The sequence below is a fragment of the Schistocerca cancellata genome, chromosome 9, assembly GCF_023864275.1.
Source record: "Schistocerca cancellata isolate TAMUIC-IGC-003103 chromosome 9, iqSchCanc2.1, whole genome shotgun sequence".
Taxonomy (NCBI): Eukaryota; Metazoa; Arthropoda; class Insecta; order Orthoptera; family Acrididae; genus Schistocerca; species Schistocerca cancellata.
The window spans coordinates 154,108,434-154,129,229 of NC_064634.1; the positions used below are offsets into that span (position 1 = coordinate 154,108,434).

The 20,796-nt window shown below is 44.7% G+C and overlaps 2 pseudogenes; one reads left to right on the forward strand and one right to left on the reverse strand.

The window, feature by feature from the left end:
• Positions 1–5,442: 5,442 nt before the first annotated feature.
• LOC126102141 (5S ribosomal RNA) lies at positions 5,443–5,560 on the forward strand (annotated as a pseudogene).
• An 8,599-nt stretch (positions 5,561–14,159) lies between these two features.
• On the reverse strand, positions 14,160–14,277 carry LOC126102361 (5S ribosomal RNA; annotated as a pseudogene).
• Between the last annotated feature and the right edge of the window lie 6,519 nt (positions 14,278–20,796).

The following is a 20,796-nucleotide window of genomic DNA, read 5'->3' on the forward strand; positions in this document are numbered from 1 at the left end:
AAGGGACATGTTTCCGCACTGGACAGTGTTCTTCGAAACGCTTGTGCCTGCAGCAGCACTGTGCTCTGTCATTGTACACTCCTGGAAATGGAAAAAAGAACACATTGACACCGGTGTGTCAGACCCACCATACTTGCTCCGGACACTGCGAGAGGGCTGTACATGCAATGATCACACGCACGGCACAGCGGACACACCAGGAACCGCGGTGTTGGCCGTCGAATGGCGCTAGCTGCGCAGCATTTGTGCACCGCCGCCGTCAGTGTCAGCCAGTTTGCCGTGGCATACGGAGCTCCATCGCAGTCTTTAACACTGGTAGCATGCCGCGACAGCGTGGACGTGAACCGTATGTGCAGTTGACGGACTTTGAGCGAGGGCGTATAGTGGGCATGCGGGAGGCCGAGTGGACGTACCGCCGAATTGCTCAACACGTGGGGCGTGAGGTCTCCACAGTACATCGATGTTGTCGCCAGTGGTCGGCGGAAGGTGCACGTGCCCGTCGACCTGGGACCGGACCGCAGCGACGCACGGATGCACGCCAAGACCGTAGGATCCTACGCAGTGCCGTAGGGGACCGCACCGCCACTTCCCAGCAAATTAGGGACACTGTTGCTCCTGGGGTGTCGGCGAGGACCATTATCAACCGTCTCCATGAAGCTGGGCTACGGTCCCGCACACCGTTAGGCCGTCTTCCGCTCACGCCCCAACATCGTGCAGCCCGCCTCCAGTGGTGTCGCGACAGGCGTGAATGGAGGGACGAATGGAGACGTGTCGTCTTCAGCGATGAGAGTCGCTTCTGCCTTGGTGCCAATGATGGTCGTATGCGTGTTTGGCGCCGTGCAGGTGAGCGCCACAATCAGGACTGCATACGACCGAGGCACACAGGGCCAACACCCGGCATCATGGTGTGGGGAGCGATCTCCTACACTGACCGTACACCACTGGTGATCGTCGAGGGGACACTGAATAGTGCACGGTACATCCAAACCGTCATCGAACCCATCGTTCTACCATTCCTAGACCGGCAAGGGAACTTGCTGTTCCAACAGGACAATGCACGTCCGCATGTATCCCGTGCCACCCAACGTGCTCTAGAAGGTGTAAGTCAACTACCCTGGCCAGCAAGATCTCCGGATCTGTCCCCCATTGAGCATGTTTGGGACTGGATGAAGCGTCGTCTCACGCGGTCTGCACGTCCAGCACGAACGCTGGTCCAACTGAGGCGCCAGGTGGAAATGGCATGGCAAGCCGTTCCACAGGACTACATCCAGCATCTCTACGATCGTCTCCATGGGAGAATAGCAGCCTGCATTGCTGCGAAAGGTGGATATACACTGTACTAGTGCCGACATTGTGCATGGTCTGTTGCCTGTGTCTATGTGCCTGTGGTTCTGTCAGTGTGATCATGTGATGTATCTGACCCCAGGAATGTGTCAATAAAGTTTCCCCTTCCTGGGACAATGAATTCACGGTGTTCTTATTTCAATTTCCAGGAGTGTATAACGTAAAGACGCCGCTCTTATACAATCTTCAGATGACCGATTAGCACAATTATCTTTCATAAACACATGTTGCTGACAGTCAGAAAAAGAGTGCTCAAGCGCTTTTTGAAAACGTTTGATCTTGAGTAACTCAGTATTACATTGAAATAAATGATCCTCTAACTCTGTATTCTTTTTCTTAACTTCTTCTTTCGTAATTTCTAATTGGTGACGCAAACGCGCATCGACGTATTTCCAGCATCTGTATGTTTTAATAGTTTATCTATTCTGTACTAGTAGATTCTTCAAAACAAAATGGCTCTGAGCACTATGGGACTTAACTTCTGTGGTCATCAGTCCCCTAGAACTTAGAACTACTTAAACCTAACTAACCTAAGGACATCACACACATCCATGCCCGAGGCAGGATTCGAACCTGCGACCGTAGCAGTCCCGCGGTTCCGGACTGCGCGCCTAGAGTAGATTCTTCGTTAGTTGGTATATTTACCAGTAAAACATCCTTCTACGCCTTACGGTAACTTCGTTTTTGTGCCCGATTTTTCCTCCCATTCTTAGCCTCATAACTACCCACTGATAAATTCTGGAAGGGGGAAATAAGAGACTTCACCTTGTGTTTCGGAAGAAGATTCAATCATTCACCTTTCTAATTCCTTTCATAATCACAATTAGCAAAATGTGTTGAGCACGCACAAAAGTTAGCAATTGAAAACGTTTGCAGGCATTTATCCATTTTCTTTTCCTTCGGTGTTGTCAGGAACTATGTGAAACTTGATTCCTAACTTTCTTCGTTGACAGGGATAGTTAGTAAAACTCGCAATCGCACAGAAAATCATTAGTTTTCAGTAAAAAAGATCATAACATACTCTCCGAACCTCTCAGAACACTGATAACTGTAGCATCAATCACGGATAATGCTACTGTTACACACAGAGACGTCGCAGGGCTAGAAAACTGCGAGTGAAATGATGGAATACCTGCGGGGAATCGACATTTGGTGCAGGGTTTGGCAGTTGACCCTCAGGCTTCAACATAAACGAATGTAACTTATTGTACGTAAGTGAGCAGAAAGACCCGTTACTGAACGATTATACGATTGCGGCACAATCACTGGAAGCTTTAACATACATAAAACAACATTGCATTCACTCGAAAACACAATGACAACGCAAGAGCTTACGGCAGTGGCGGTATACTGATTGTGAGTAGCGGCAGAGTCAGGTGTGAAGTCAACGTCCCAGCTAAAGCAATGGATATTCCGAGCTGAACAATCCGCCATTTTGAATGCCAGTTTGAGGACAGTGTCGTATGCTTCGCTTGGCGCAGGAAAGTAAATCAGAGAATTTTGCTTAATTTTATTGTTACACAGTGTCAAATGGTTAGATGTACAGCTCCAAACTACTCGGTTTCCTTCAGATATTGATCGGCTTAAAAGGTGACTTGCAAATTCAAGGCGCGAAGATTGGACACCAAATTCGAGCAGTTACCTGTGTAACGTAAGCAAAAAGGCTTTTTCTTTGTTTTAGAAATAGATGAGCTCACAGAGCGATGTTTATTTTAATCTTGCTGCAGATTATGTGTACACAACACGACGTAACGAAATGGTTCAGATGGCTCTGAGCACTATGGGACTTAACATCTATGGTCATCAGTCCCCTAGAACTGAGAACTACTTAAACCTAACTAACCTAAGGACATCACACAACACCCAGTCATCACGAGGCAGAGAAAATCCCTGACCCCACGACGTAACACTGTAAGTTTAAAGTAAACTACTTTTCTTGATTTTATTTATAAAATCTGTGTAAAACCACAAGCCCATCCCAACGAGCTGTTAATTAGAAAGAGTGAATTAATAACAGTTTACCGCCGCTTATTGGTAATAACAAATTATTTCCAGTTTTTGTACTTTTTAAAGAACTTCTGAAAGATTTCTTTTGCAGCTTTTGAAACAGTCAATAAAATTGGGATCTGTAGTATACTTCGAGTGCTCATCCAATTCCCACTTGTGCTGACATGAAATGTTTATGCCTGTTGTATTCCATTTTAACATTATTCCGTAATTGGTTACGAATGCAACTCTTACTTACCGTAAATTTATGTGGATGCACCATACATCAACCAGAAAATAAGATACTGGTTACGAATTTTAACTGTACTTGGTAAATATGTAGAACAGCAACGAACGACTTGCATGGAACGCAAGTGACTGTATGATATCTCGGAACACTCGTCTAATCATCTACTTTAGGTTGCTTGTCTCTTAAAGACAAATGTAAGCCAATACATTTACTACGATGCAATATTATCTGCGCAAGGAACGTACATTTGATGGCCTTAAGAGCAAATTAAAAAGTATAAGTGTTCTGTAGAGTTTAAACGAGCGCCTTCAACGTGAGATTAAAAAAGGCGGATTGTTCAGCTTTTTCCATACAGTGCTCTAGTCCCACCTTGCTACTGCGCACACACCCCTTGATCCCTACCGTCGCATCAGTCTACTGCCATAGCCTGTTAACGCCAAATTTCGCTACACCGTCATAACGGACGCGTTCGTCGAACGTCCCACTTTGATTTCAGCAGTTATTTCACACAGTGATGCTTGTCTGTTAGCACTGACAACGCTACGCAAACGCCGCTGCTGTCGGTCGTTAAGTAAAGGTCGTCGGCCACTGTGTCGTCAGTGGTGAGAGGTAATTACTAAAATTTCGTATTCGCAGCACACTCTTGATACTATGGATCTCGGAATACTGAATTCTCAAACATTTCCCGGAATGGAATGTCCTACGCGTCTAGCTCCAATTACCATTCAAAAATTCCCGTCGTGCGGCCATGATCATCTGAGCACAAATGACAGCTGCGCTAACGCACCGCCTTGTGTTCGCGATACTACCGCCGTCTGTATATGTGCATATAGCTGTTCTTTGACTTTTGTCACCTCAGCGTATACGGTACTTGACTCGCCGCTTAAAATTCCCGAAACGTCACCAGGTAGCATGCAGTCTCGTGGTGATCACTGATCATAACGGTTTGGCTCATCAGTGTATTTAGAGGCATCTAAAACATGTTGATGGTGAGAGGTCCCATACTCCGAGGAGCGTAGGGATCGATGCGGGAGACCCGCACCGCCGACTAGGCAAGGTCCTAGTGGAGGTGGTTTTCCATTGCCTTCCTCCGACCGTAATGGGGATGAATGATGATGAAGATGACACAACAACACCCATTCATCTCGAGGCAGGGAAAATCCCCGACCCCGCCGGGTATCGAACCCGGGACCCCGTGTGCTGGCAAGCGAAAACGCTACCGCAAGACCACGAGGTGCGGACTAAATACATAGATTTCGAACATTTGTAACGACTATCGCCACCCTCTCCCCACATTCAATCGCTGAAGTGGAATTTCGGAAGATGACAAAAATAGCCACCTACAGCTGCCCACATTAAAAACATATTACAGCTGTAAAGTTATTTAGATATGGAAGTAAGTGGACGTCCTGGGATGTTAAATTTCGTGTTCAGAGAGGTTGAACGAAAATTTGGGTTAAATCCCTTGGCGCTACAGTTTGGAACCGTGCGACCGCTACGGTCGCAGGTTCGAATCCTGTCTCAGGCATGGATGTGTGTGATGTCCTTAGGTTAGTTAGGTTTAAGTAGTTGTAAGTTCTAGGGGACTGATGACCTCAGAAGTTAAGTCTCATAGTGCTCAGAGCCATTTGAACCATTTTTTAAATCCCTTGTTTTCCCATTGCCAAAGTAACGTCGTCGAGAGATGCATTTTCCGAAATATATATTTTTCCTTGTGTTGTAATCCAATCCGGATTTATTGTTACGTATATTTTTATCTTGAGGTTCCAGAACACTGGCATAATATTTAACTGATAGTGATTCACCCTTTGCAAAGTAACCAATAAAAGAGGAAAAAAGACTGAGCTTTAATGTGCCGTCTGGCCAACGGCCTTGCCGCAGTGGTAACACCGGTTCCCGTCAGATCACCGAAGTTAAGCGCTGTCGGGCTGGGCTAGCAACTGGATGGGTGACCATCCGGTCTGTCGAGCGCTGTTGGCAAGCGGGGTGCCCACAGCCCTTGTGAGGCAAACTGAGGAGCTACTTCATTGACAAGTAGCGGCTCCGGTCTCGGAAACTGACATACGGCCGGGAGAGCGGTGTGCTGACCACATGCTCCTCCATATCCGCATCCAGTGACGCATGTGGGCTGACAATGACATGGCGGCCGGTCGGTGCTTTGGGCCTTCATGGCCTGTTCGGGAGGAGTTAAATGTGCCGTTAACTTCCATATCAATAAAAACGGAGATTGAAATGGTTAAAGAACGTGAATTGTGTTGTGTCGGCAGATTAGCCAACACAACGCACTAATTTAGAGAGGAGGCCGAAATGCACGCGTCAACTCACGCCGGCTTGCGTTAAGTCTGAAACAGGATACGTAATGAATGCTATAAAGAAAAGTACGTAGCTGCTGGAATACTTAACTTTAATCCATCATTTGTATACAGCATTCTTGATGATACAAGTGAGACTCTCTCTAGAAGTGGTTAATGGCGCCTTGCTAGGTCGTAGCCATGGACTTAGCTGAAGGCTGTTCTAACTATCTCTCGGCAAATGAGAGAAAGGCTTCGTCAGTGTAGTCGCTAGCAAAGTCGTCGTACAACTGGGGCGAGTGCTAGTACGTCTCTCTAGACCTGCCGTGTGGTGGCGCTCGGTCTGCAATTACTGACAGTGGCGACACGCGGGTCCGTCGTATACTAATGGACCGCGGCCGATTTAAAGCTACCACCTAGCAAGTGTGGTGTCTGGCGGTGACACCACAAATTGCTATGTTCTTTTCGAGGGGAACCATCCTGTCATTTGTCTTTAAGTGTTTTAGCGCATCCGCAGCAAATCCAGATCACGATGGCCAGAGATGGATTTGAATCTTACTCCTCGCATAAGGGACTCTTAGTGTTTTACCCACTGCGCCAGCTAGCTTGGTTAGTGGAGTTATAAAACCTTTATTGTGTCCGGGAAAACGTATTGTAGACGAAGCTTACTTCGCCTTATTGTTCCAGGGCCACCCGTTTTCCCCTAATATTAAGAGTGCTATTTCATTTGCGACTTGAGTGAAGTCTCATCAGCAGAGACAAACTGATACCAGAAAGATGTTGGTTTCTTTGTAAAAAAAAAAGTCGAAGATCGCTGATAAATTCGTTTTCGCAATTGCTTGTGGTATGCACCCATTATTAACTGTCATAAAACGTAAAAACCAGAATGCAGTTACACGACAAAAAAAGACGTACCCTGAACGAATTATTCGAATGCGATGGAAATTTGTATATGTGATGTACATGTACAGGCAAACAAATGGTTACAATTTCAGAAAAATTGGATCATTTACTCAAGGGAAAGAGCTTCACACATTGAGCAAGCCAATAACGCGTTCGACCACTTCTGGTCCTCAAGAAAGTAGTTATACTACTTGGCATTTATTGACAGAGTTGTTGGATGTCCTATTGAGGGATAAATCCTGCCCAATTGGCGCGTTGCATCGTCAAAATCCCGAGATGGTTGGATGGCTCTGCCGTAATGCTCCATTCGTTTTCAATTAGAGAGAAGTCCGGCGACCTTGCTAGCCAAGGTGGTGTTCGGCAAGGACGAAGACAAGCACTAGAAACTCTCGCCGTACGCGGGCGGGCAGTATCTTTCTGAAATGAAAGCCCAGGAAGCTTTGCCATGAAGGGCTACAAAACGGGGGACAGAATATCATCGACGTAGCGCTGTGCTGTAAAGGTGCCGCGGACGACAACCATAGGGGTCTTGTCATGAAAAGAAATGGCACCCCAGACCATCACTCCTAGCTATGGGGCCGTATGACGGGTGAAAGACAGGTTGGTAACCCACTGCTGTCCGTGTGTCTCCAGACACATGTTTGCTGGGCATCGGGGCTCAATTCGAAGCGGGACTCATCGCTGAAGACAGTTCTGCTCCAGTGAACGAGATTCCAGGCCGAAGACTACGGCCTGTTGTGTTACCTTTTATGGCAAGGCTTCCTGGGCTTTCATTTAAGGAAGGTAATGCCCATCCACACACGGCGAGAGTTTCTACTGTTTGTCTTCGTGCTTGCCATACACTAACTTTGATAGCAAGGTCACCGGATCTTTCCTCGATTGGAATATTATGGGCAGGGTTTCCCAACCATCTAAGTCGAATAAGTGCTTGCTTAAAGACCACAGATCCACAGGTGGACCAACGCGTTACTAGCTTGCTCAATTTGCGAAGCTCTTTCTGTTAAATAAATCATCCAGTTTTTCAGAAATTGCAATCATTTGTTTGTCTGTCCAAGCAGAAGAAACAAATACTTTGCGTCTACATCAACGAGGCTGCAATCTTTTCAAAGACGACTAGGCGCCTGCAAGATCAGCTAAACAGAATAGACAGTATCTTGAAAAGAAGTTACTAAATGAACATCAACGAAAGTAAACCAAGGGTAACGGAATGTAGCGGAATTAAATCAATTAATGCTAAGAGAATTAGTTTAGGAAATGAAACGCTGAAAGGAGACGAGTTTTAATAAAAAAAGGTTTTTTTGGGCACAAAATGAGTGATGATGGCCGAAGTAGAGGGATATCAGATGAGACTGGCATTAACAAGAAAAACATTTCACAAATAGAAGTAGGTAACACCGAATATAAACGTGGTAAATGTGTTAGAAAGTCTTACCGAAAGATATATGGCGGGAGTGTAGTTTTGTAGGAAAGTGAATCCTCGACGATGGACGGTTTGGACAAGAAGAGAATAGCAGCTTTTGAAACTTGCCGATACGTAAGAGTGCTGAATAATATTAGATGGGGAGTTCGCATAACTAATGAAGAGATATGGATTCGAATCAGGTAGAAAAGAAATTTTTGGCATAACTTGGTTCATTGAAGAGAGCAGTTGATAGAATATATTCTGAAGCATCAGGCAATTCGTTGGTGATGGAAATATAGGGGTTAAAGCCGCGCAGAAAGACCAAGTATTGACTACAGTATGTAGTTTAGAACGGTTGCTTGTTGTCCAGTATTGTACCGAGCATTTTGCGATGTTTTAATTGTTGATGGAGTTTTGGGACTACTTTCAATTGATTACTGTTCAGGAGAAGTGCTGCCGATAAATCAGCCTCCCATTTGTTTTATTGAAAATAAGTAGTACACTCCTTAAAAACCTTCATCAACTTCTGATCAGCTTCCGTTGGAGATAAACAGCTCAAAACAAATGCTTTCCAATTTGTCCACTGGCTGAAATGCGACGGACCCTCTCAGCCTTACATTTCGACAAGAATTACAATCTTCCTAAGCGCTTCGTCACTCTTACATAAACTTTAGAATTTAACACTGCATACACTCCTTCAATCAAAGTGTTATTTACTTTGTTTCACGTCAATAAAATTTCAATTTTTTTTTACTTTCAAAATTTCGTCGTAAGATTTTCACTCATTCAGAGGTCAGGATTGCGTTACACTGAAGTGAACTAACCAATCCCTAGTTTTTCCGCCGGCTGCGGTGGCCGAGCGGTTCTAGGCGCCTCAGTCCGGAACCGCGCGACTGCTACAGTCGCAGGTTCGAATCCTGCCTCGGGCATGGATGTGTGTGATGTCCTTAGGTTAGTTAGGTTTAAGTAGTTCGAAGTTCTAGGGGACTGATGGTCTCAGATCTTAAGTCTCATAATGGTCAGAGCCATTTGAACACAAGTTTCTCCTCATTAGATAATGGTATTTTGACAGCTAAAAACAGACGTAAATACGTCATTACTCAAGTTCTACGCAACGGCAAAACCACGGCATCTTGAATTATACGTTATTGTGAAACATTTATCATCATTTAAGCGTAGACATCACTATCAATAAAATTCTTCTGGGCTGTTGACCGCATTGTTAGTATATAAAATTGTCCGATGTTTCGGCGATTATTGCAAACGACCTTCCTCAGTGTTTTGTGCTGAGCTTTATGCTAGCTCAGCACCGAACAAAAAAAAAAAGTGATCTGCGTGACAGAATGTCAGTCCTAAAGGACCGGGTTCGATTCCTGGCTGGGTCGGAGATTTTCTCCGCTCAGAGACTGGGTGTTGTGTTGTCCTAATCATCATAATTTCATCCCCATCGACGCGCAAGTCGCCGAGGTGGCGTCAAATCGAAAGACTTGCACCCGGCGAACGGTCTACCCTACGAGAGGCCCTAGTCACACGACATTTACATTTATTTACTGATATTTTGTGCTGAGCTTTATGCTAGGTCAGCACAAAGTCCTGAGGAAGGCCGTTCGCAATAATGGCCGAAACGTCGGACAATTTCATATATTGATAATGCGATCAACAGCTGAGTATAATTTTACTGACATGTATCATTATGATAAAAATGTAGCGTGTTGCGCATAAATAGACGAAGAAATCCAATGTGTTCGACTACACTACTGGCGACAAAACACTGGAATCGATAAAAATGTAAAACTCCTAGGAATAACCGGAATGACAATATAGAACTACTTATAGCATAGGCTACCGTCACGCTACATTCATTGGTATAATCTTAAGGAAATACGTATATTTCATCCGCAAGAGAAGTGGATAGCAGAAAATTCTCTGGACCGATTCATGAGTATTGCTCATCAGTCTGGGCCCCTTGACGTGTTGAATTAATAGAGGAGAAAGAGAAGATCCAGTGAGAAGCGTCTGTATTCATACGGGATCGTTTACTAAGTGCGAGAGCTTAAAGGAGATACTTAGCGAACTCCAGCGACAGATGCTGCAAGAGAGGCATTGTTCATCATGGAGAGATTAACTGTTGAAATTCTGAGAGCAATCGAGGCACATAGTACTTCCTGCCAAATAAGTACAACGAAAATACCGTAACGACAAAACCAGATAAATTAGAGATCATACAGAGCCACCAACAATCGTGTTTCCCGCACATCATTTGCAAATGACACGGGGGAACCGAAGTAAATAATAGTAGTAGCAGCAGTACCTTCCACGCACTGTAAGGTGGCATCTGGAGTATAAACTTATATGTGAAACGTAACTCACTGATATCAGTATCTGAGCTGAGTGGTAACCGATACGGTAGCTCAGCGTGTTCGGTCAGAAGGCTAGCTGCCCTCTGTATTAAAAATGAGTTAACAGCTCAACACTGAACTTGAACGGGTGTTTTGGGACATCCGCACCGAACCAAAAAAAAAAAAAAAAAGTGATCTGCGTGACAGAATGTCAGTCCTAAGGGACCGGGTTCGATTCCTGGCTGGGTCGGAGATTTTCTCCGCTCAGAGACTGGGTGTTGTGTTGTCCTAATCATCATAATTTCATCCCCATCGACGCGCAAGTCGCCGAGGTGGCGTCAAATCGAAAGACTTGCACCCGGCGAACGGTCTACCCGACGAGAGGCCCTAGTCACACGACATTTACATTTATTTACTGATATCAGTTCTATTTTTGTGCCAGGCCGATACATTTCCACCTTGCCTTCATGTGTATTTGAATCCGAATGGCCCACATCTCGTGGTCGTGCGGTAGCGTTCTCGCTTCCCACGCCTGGGTTCCCGGGTTCGATTCCCGGCGGGGTCAGGGATTTTCTCTGCCTCGTGATGGCTGGGTGTTGTGTGCTGTCCTTAGGTTAGTTAGGTTTAAGTAGTTCTAAGTTCTAGGGGACTGATGACCATATATGTTAAGTCCCATAGTGCTCAGAGCCATTTGAACCATTTTTTTGAATCCGAATGCTTATCCACTAACCATCTCACACATAATGGCCTTGCCACGTTGGATTCACTGGTTCTCGCACAACCATCGAAGCTAGGCAACGTCGAGTTGGGTTGCCACCTGGGAAAACTGGGTACCTGTGGCTCAGGGACGAGTAAGCCACTAAGTGATCTCCAATCGAAAGACTTACAACAGATTGTTGAACCATACTACATCATTGTTATTACCCATCACGTATGTGGAGAAAGTCTGTCACGGTTACCTGTCCAAAGATGTTGACGAGCTGCAGCATCCTGTCGAAAACCATGTTCCGCTGCTCGGCTTTTTCCTTACAACAGACTGTTGAGCCATACTACATCATTGTTATTACCCATCATGTATGTGGAGAAAGTCCGTTACGGTTACCTGTTCAAAGATGTTGACGAGCTGCAGCATCCTGTCGAAAACCATGTTCCCCTGCTCGGCTTTTTCCTTACAAGAGACTGTTGAGCCATACTACATCTTTGTTATTACCCATCACGTATGTGGAGAAAGTCCGTCACGGTTACCTGTCCAAAGATGTTGACGAGCTGCAGCATCCTGTCGAAAACCATGTTCCGCTGCTCGGCTTTTTCCTTACAACAGACTGTTGAGCCATACTACATCATTGTTATTACCAATCACGTATGTGGAGAAAGTCCGTCACGGTTACCTGTCCAAAGATGTTGACGAGCTGCAGCATCCTGTCGAAAACCATGTTCCGCTGCTCGGCTTTTTCCTTACAACAGACTGTTGAGCCATACTACATCATTGTTATTACCCATCACGTATGTGGAGAAAGTCCGTCACGGTTACCTGTCCAAAGATGTTGACGAGCTGCAGCATCCTGTCGAAAACCATGTTCCGCTGCTCGGCTTTTTCCAGCTCGGTCAGGGGCCGCGGCATCTGGTTGGCGCGACGGACCGCTTCCTGCAGCACGTCCTTCGTGTCGCGGACGGCCTTGGCTGCTTCGTCCTTGGCGTCTTTGACAGCCCACTGCGCCATCTCTTTGTCTGCCCTGGCTGTCCTGCTGATCACGTCCTTGGCGTCACTCGTTGCCTTCTCCGTCTCCTCTTCCAGGTCGGACAGCCACTGAGGCTTAGGAGAGCCTACTGCCTTGGCGTTGCAGTCCACCTGCAACAACGTGATAGTAATGGTAGAAGAAGAGTACCTCAATTATCCGGAGCCTTCTAGGTCGCGAATGTCTCCAGGGCCCATACTGTGGTGAGCAATCATCACCAGCCCACGTTCACCATTGCTCTGGTTTCCCCACGCACCTTGCCTGTGGACTGCTTTGCTGCTGATGTACCCACCGTTCTAGTGAGTAGTCATTCCATAAAGTACTTACAATTGTGGAGTGGAAATTGGTTAGTGGTTCATAAATGTATCCAGTAGGCCATTTAAAACAAGTGTCCTAAGCCTTTAGTGATATACTGTAATTATACTGGTGACTGAGGATCATTTTGGAACTAAGGGTACAAAATGAACTGACTACCCAACTCTCATATTAAAAAGTAAACTGAACTCCATCCGAACAGGCCATGAAGGCCCAACGGTACCGACCGACCGCCGTGTCATCCTCAGCCTGAGGCGTAGCGCCGTATACCGATCCTGCCTTGGAGGCGGTTAAGTAAGAGATTTGTCTCAGCGCTGGATAGTGACAGATGGTGACGCGAGACTGGACGCACACGTAGTTTATGTATCAGCCGATAGAGGACAATATTGGATAGGGGACTGATTTAGTTTCGATTGTGCCCACTAGAGTGCACTAAAGTAATAGAATGTTCTTCATAAACCGTTCTAGTATTTTAATAAAGTGTTATTATGTCTTTTTGTGTAGGTAAAATGTTATAAATGTGTTTTAGCAGTATGAATGATGCGTGAGTGTGGTTTAATGTTTATATGAAAATAACTGTTTAACGAGTTATGTAGTGGGATTTAGTGTGGGAACATTTCGAAGAAGTATGGACGTGGACAAAGAGGACTTTTGTAGAATAGATTTGTAAAGTACGTTTATGGTAAAGGGAAAGTTAATTCAGGTATAAATAACAATAGTAAATAATTTTATGCATAAAACACTTAAGCATATTAGGTAACTACGTCGGTAAAAAGTGCAGTCGTTAGTTTTACTATTTTGCGATTGGTTATTGATGAAAAGCGCGGAATGACGCGGGAGAATGTTGTTTTGCTATTGGCTGTTGAGTAAACTGACCAATGGTAAAGCAATATTCTTCGCGCGCCTTTCTCTGCTGGTAGAGAAGACTTAGAATATTCTAGAGAGGAGTCAGAAATTTCGGAATTATTAAGTGAATTTTGTGACGAGAAAAGACATAAATTCCGCGTGGCGTATTGAGCAGGTCGGTGGCTAAAAACTGTGACTGCATTTGGCACCGACAGACTTAATATTTGGCGAGCATTCTCAATCAAAAACAATCCGTATTTTTGTAGCTATTACGTTTTCGGGAAATGCAACACCATAAACCTGCTAACGTGAGTGAAAGGGGTTGTGAGTGACTGTGTTAAGACTAGCACGGGCTTGGCAGTGATACTTGTTCCCCTAAGTTTCAGAATATAATAATTAAGAACAAAATTTCCAACCTTCCATTTCGTGTGAATACTTTCTCCCGAAACGTAGCTTAGTGACTTTAATTGCAGCCTGGTTCACGTCGAAGTACAGTAGGTTGTGCTCGGCTTCCCTACTGATGATCTGCTGAGACAATGTTCACAGGCAGGTGCAGGTACGTCGTCGTAAAGGGACGGAAAGAACCGCGCCGCCGCTAGCCCGCAGGCATCGCTGAATGCGGAAATGGTGGGGCATGTGGTCAGCATACCACACTCCCGGCCGCATGCCAGTTTACGAGATCGGAACCGCTACTTTTCAGTCAAGCAGCTCCTCAGTTTACTTTACAAAGGCTGAGCACACCCGGGTTGCCAACAGCACTCGGCAGACTGGATGGTCACCCATCCAAGTGCTAGCCGAGCCCGACAGCACTTAACTTTGGTGATTTGATGGGAACCGGTGTTACCACTGTGGCAAGGCCGTTGGCGACAACTCCCACCTTATGGCAACTATTTAATCTCATAGCAACACTTCAATGTGACAACCATCACGTCAATGCATACGTTACAAGAGTGCACTAAATTTTACCAGACGCTGCCACATATCTCTGTTTTGCAACGAGATATCCTGTTACATCAACGACTTCATCTAACCCCATAGGAAAAAATCTGTCATGAACATATCACAGACAGTAGTGTATAATTTTTCAAGGAAATACCACCAACGTTGGAGCAAGAAACATATGCCTCATATTCATTATTTGACCTAGACTTCATTTCCGACCATGTGTTTGTATCAAAATACTCAGTGAGAGATTCTTTACTGTATGTGAAATATTGATCTTAATGTTTTGGGACAAGCTGTGTAATCGTTTCTGGGGTTAAACTTCGTATGATGGGGAAAAGCATCTGAAACTGGACATCTGGATCCAATTTTTTTCCAATAACTGTTTAATGGTCCCTCTCATATGAAAGCTGATTGACAATTCGTGCACCCAAAGCTTACTGAGCGATTACAGGCAGATCTGTGAAAGAGGAAATTTGGGCGGAAAAATGACAGACATGTGGATATGTTTAATAAAAAAAAGTATCACAGTGGTTTAGGATTGGCAGCACTGTGATAATATGTAGGCGGAGAACGTTAAGCCTAGGAACAGCTCATACGCCCTTTGTCTGTATAGTGTACGTGTGTATACACCGTGGAGCCATGGATAGCTGTAGTAGTTGTATTCGGTACACTTTCATTCTGGCCTGTAGCTGAAGTCGCTGAGGTATGCTAGCATTGCTAGCATATCACACCTGGACCGTGATATACAGACAGTAGTGTATAATTTTTCAAGGAAATACCACCAACGTTGGAGCAAGAAACGCATGCCTCCTATTCATTATTTGACCTAGACTTCATTTCCGACCATGTGTTTGTATCAAAATACTCAGTGAGAGATTCTTTACTGTATGTGAAATATTGATCTTAATGTTTTGGGACAAGCTGTGTAATCGTTTCTGGGGTTAAACTTCGTATGATGGGGAAAAGCATCTGAAACTGGACATCTGGATCCAATTTTTTTCCAGTAACTGTTTAATGGTCCCTCTCATATGAAAGCTGATTGAAAATTCGCGCACCCAAAGCTTACTGAGCGATTACAGGCAGATCTGTGAAAGATGAAATTTGGGCGGAAAAATGACAGACATGTGGATATATTTAATAAAAAAAAGTATCACAGTGGTTTAGGATTGGCAGCACTGTGATAATATGTAGGCGGAGAACGTTAAGCCTAGGAACAGCTCATACGCCCTTTGTCTGTATAGTGTATGTGTGTATACACCGTGGAGCCATGGATAGCTGTAGTAGTTGTATTCGGTACACTTTCATTCTGGCCTGTAGCTGAAGTCGCTGAGGTATGCTAGCATTGCTAGCATATCACACCTGGACCGTGATATAGTCAGCTCGAATCCCAATTATGAGAGAAACTTTTTCACTGCTTGTATGCTAAGGGAAGAGGAGCTTATAGTACACAAATAAAATAACACCGAAAAAGAAAACGAAATTGAAAAAAACTTTCATTAAGAGCGTGCACTGGCAACTGGAAAACCGAGGGAACTGAAAAAGGAAGGAAGGAAGATAGATTAGGTTTTAACGTCCTATCAGCGACGGGAACATACACTTGGCTTTGGGAAGGATGGGAAGAAAATCGCCTTGCCCTTTCCAAAGAAACCACCTCAGTGTTTGCCATAACTGATTTTGGGAAACCATTGTCACCAATTCGTGGTCTTGTGTTTAGCCTTACTGACTCCCCATCATAGAGCCCCATACTCTATTCATGGACAAATCGGAGATTTTCTCCGCTCATGTGTGATGTGTGTGTGTGTGTGTGTGTTTGTTTGTCCTCATCATGTCTTCATCATTATCGACGCGCAAGTCGCTGAATCTCCGAAGTTGTGTCAAATAAAAAGGCTTGCACCAGGGGGCCAAATTCCCCAGAAGGGGCCTCCCGGTTAAAAACAACATACCCACACTTAGTGTTAGGGAAATCACGGTAAAAGCAAATATGAATGGCAAGACAAGGTTTGAAGACCGGTTCTTTCAAATTCGAGTCCAGTCTTACTTCTACGCCACATGTTCTGGAAAGTGATCAGAAGTACGATCACATCCAATCATTCCACTGGTTTGCTACTCTATGTCGTCTACATATCCCCACATTTCAATATCTTTATGAGTTAAAAATATTTTGAGTACATCTACCACATTTAAGTAAATGTCTATATCCACAGAGGGTTTCTGTACAGTCTCAAAGACTGTCAGACGATAGTTACATATCTATTTATTGATTAATCTTTACCTTGTGAAAGTCAGTGTGTAACTAGGAAATCATATCAATGCAGAATAAACTAGTGAATGTATACTGGCCTCTACCTTTCTTCCTCAGTAATCGGAGACAACTGTACTTGTTGCGAGTTTCTATGCAGTGTTATTACGATGTGTTACACAAACTGTTTTTATCATAACACATATCGCATGTGTAATAAGGTGCTGCCTGCACCATACACAAGGATATAAAATTAAAAAGAAGAGCAATAAAAAGTTTTAAGTTGTTTGACAGTGGTGGAAAATAATTGATATAATGGTTCTCAGGCACACACCATTCCCACTACTGTAACACACATTATATACATGCAGGACGTATCCAGGTCAAATCCTGGTGGTGGAAGAAATTTTCAGAGCTATTATTTGGCTAGAAAGAGCAGGAGATGAGATGGTTCAAATGGCTCTGAGCACTATGGGACGTAACTTCTGAGGTCATCAGTCCCCTAGAACTTAGAACTACTTAAACCTAACTAACCTAAGGACATCACACACATTCATGCCCGAGGTAGGATTCGAACCTGCGACCGTAGCGGTCGCGCGGTTCCAGACTGCAGCGCCTAGAACCGCTGGGCCACCCCGGCCGGCCGGAGATGAGATACTGTACTGTTATTGAACACTAGACTTTGCGCCAATGTTCTTGATTTAATTATAAAATTGTATTATGGAGTGATAGCATGCCACACTGTTGGTGCTCCGACGATCAGTCCGTCGGATCTAAATGGTCCATTCGAGAGGAATGGGATATGAGCAAGTATTTCGTCTTTTCCCGCCTCTTTCTTATTATGGTAGAAAGTACGACGTGGTTTAGCCTGCCATCACTGATTAAGTTATTAATTATGGAGGAAAAGTTTGGACTGGTTCATTCTTTGTACCCATCACAGGCTGAGCTAATCCGCAACTTCCGGTCGCTGAAGCCTCGTGACCGCCCTTGCCAACTGTGGTGTACTGCAAAACAAGCAGCTGCAGCTTGGAGGTATACAGTAGTTCTAAACAGTTCCACCCTGACATAGATCCACTAGTTTTAAAAATCTACTTTACCCCATCCAAGGCAGCGATGTTGTTGACCATACACCTCGGATGGAAATGGAAATGAGCGTTTGGCCACTTGCGGGGCAGGTCCGGCCGCCTTGGTGCAGGTCTTATTACATTCGACGCCACATTGGGCGACGTGCGCGCTGGATGGGGATGAAATGATGATGAAGACAGCACAACACCCAGTTCCTGAGCGGAGAAAATCCCCGGGAATGGAACCCTGGCCCGTAGGACGGCAATCCGTCGCGCTGACCACGCAGCTATCGGGGCACTTCGAATTTCTCATGTGAAATGTAGATTTCTACCCTTTGCACGGGTTACTATCGAAGAGAGGAGAAATCGAGGCACACACGAGTTCTCACTTCACTAAAGTATTGTTACTTGAGAAAATCCTGTGACATTATTGCATAGGCTACATTTCGTCTAAGTATTTTCTCATAAGGTAGGAAAAAAAATTTTTTTTCGTCTGTTTCGTCATGCATCACAGGACTAGAATATTAAACTCAGCCCGCATCTCGTGGTCGTGCGGTAGCGTTCTCGCTTCCCACGCCCGGGTTCCCGGGTTCGATTCCCGGCGTGGTCAGGGATTTTCTCCGCCTCGTGTGGCTGGGTGTTGTGTGCTGTCCTTAGTTTAGTTAGGTTTAAGTAGTTCTAAGTTCTAGGGGACTTATGACCACAGCAGTTGAGTCCCATAGTGCTCAGAGCCATTTTTTATTAAACTCATTTTTAATTCATGGTGGAGTGCTAATTTCTACCTCTATCGCAGGATCCGTCCTCACTTTCGCACTCTCTTAAAGTAACCAAATGCCTCGCCATATACGATGTCTCTTAAGGGAACAGCACAGAGAAGTTGTAAATATCATGTTTATACTACACATCACCTTACAAATTCGATATTGTATCTGATTTTATTACGATGGTCGTCTCTACCTCTGTAGGTGAGAGATTGAGATGTCGCTAAAAGATATCACTGCAACAAAACGAACATCTGTTTACCCTCCAAGTCAAGAATCATATGTGCTGAACCCTAGCCCTCACTTCCAACTGCCCGGCAGCACGTCATTGATATCAAATTGGTAGGCTAATAAATTAAATTGATCATAAGAGTCACTTTGCATCGTGAGTAATTTTTTTTCAGCAGTCAGATTACAGCCACGAGGTAGTTTGAATGGGAACCCACCGACGGAAAATAATGTTCTTTTCAAGGAATTGTACTGAGAACCGACGTTTGAAGCTAAGCGCAGAAGGATTCTACCACTGGCAACATACGTTTCGCATAAGGTCCGCACTATTAAAAACACGATCACAGCGATTATGTTGCTGTCTCCTTGAATAAAAAGCAGTCTTAGTTCTACAGGCACACACAAGAGTCACTGAGAGTGTTACACTTTCTGGCAGAAATGCTGTCTGTGATTTGGAATCAAGTCTATCCTTTCATCCAAATATTTGCGTGGGATCCTATGAAAATGTATTTTAATGTTTATATCCACTGATGAATCATATCCATGACACACTCACATATCTCAAAACGAATCACCTTTTTTTGAACCAATCTGCTACAGCAAAACACCAGTGCAGTTTCTTACATAGTCCCTCTGCATCTTGTAACTGTTCCTAACGGTGTCAGCGCGGTGGAATGCCACGCCAAGGGGCCTGGTTTCGATTCCTGGCTGGGGCAGGAGATTTTCTCCGTTCAGCGACTGGGTGTTGTGTTGTCCTCATCATCATTTCATCTCCATCTCCGACGCACAAGTCGCCCAAAGTGGCGTCGAATGAATTAAGTACTTACCCTCGGCGGCCCAACTTCCCCGGGACTCAAAAATGGTTCAAATGGCTCTGAGCACTACGGGTCTTAACATCTGAGGTCATCAGTCCCCTAGAACTTAGAACTACTTAAACCTAACTAACCTAAGGACATCACACAAATCCATGCCCGAGGCAGGATTCGAACCTGCGACCGTAGCGGTCCCGCGGTTCCAGACTGTAGCGCCTAGAACCGCTTGGCCACAACGGCCGACTCCCTGGGACTCCCAGCCCACAATGCCATACGCTCGTTTCCAGTCTCTTCCTCACCCTTCCTGCAGATTTGTGCATGTGATCATTCCAGTTTAAGTCGAAACTGAACAGAAGTCATAAAGCGCTATATCTACCACCATCTGAAACCCGTGGGGAAACAGAGTGAACTGACTTAATGCAAAAGGACCGTGTTTTGACAGCTCAGTGGAAATGGAACATGTTGTCGTAGCTTTGTCAGTCGTGTACAATGTGTAAGGCCAGCGCCAAACAAATCTTTCTCCTGCAAATCGAGGTAGTAGAAAATTTACCAAGAAACACAACACAATCAACTAAATCAGAGGACTTCACTTGGATTAAAATCTTTGAGGATGTCGTACGCAAACTTCGAACTTCTCTTGTCTATTGTATAATCAAATATTCTTTAACAGAAAACAATAATGTGGGATGGTATCTCAGCATGAGACTGCGATTTAAATACTCAACGATTTTCACAAGCAGTATTTGCCGACTTTATCACAAATGTAATGCATTTATGATTATGGTAACATATGAGCTAAAATTTGAAGACGTCTGTACTGCCATTCAACTTTCCATTCCGGTGAAAGAAATTGATTGGTAAAGTCATTTCGCAATTCCTTGACTGGTGGTACCAATTATGTTTGTTTAGGGGTTACAAATGTACACTTTTTTCGGCCCGTCTGTCTTTGTGTCATTCTCGTTTTTGACAATGATATTTTCGCCCCTGTACTGAACACAGATAACTCCTGTAAATTTGAGAAGCACCCCGAAAAGACAAATTGGGCAACTACTTGCAGCAAGATGCAAGAAACTAGAACGAATTTTCACCCTACAGTGGAATGTGGGTTGATTTCAAACTTTCTATAAAGTAGAGCTGTATGCCGGACCGACACGCGAACCTGGAAACCCGATCTGGTACACAGTTTCAATTTGTCCGGAAGTCTCATGGAAGAACCTGTTTCCATCAATTTGCGAGGTTCTTGAATTTGTCGAAACGAGCGGACGTCGATTGGAAATGGGGGGAAGGGGGGGTTTCAAGTATGGTGGTTCGATAAATTCCACCCAATTCTATGAT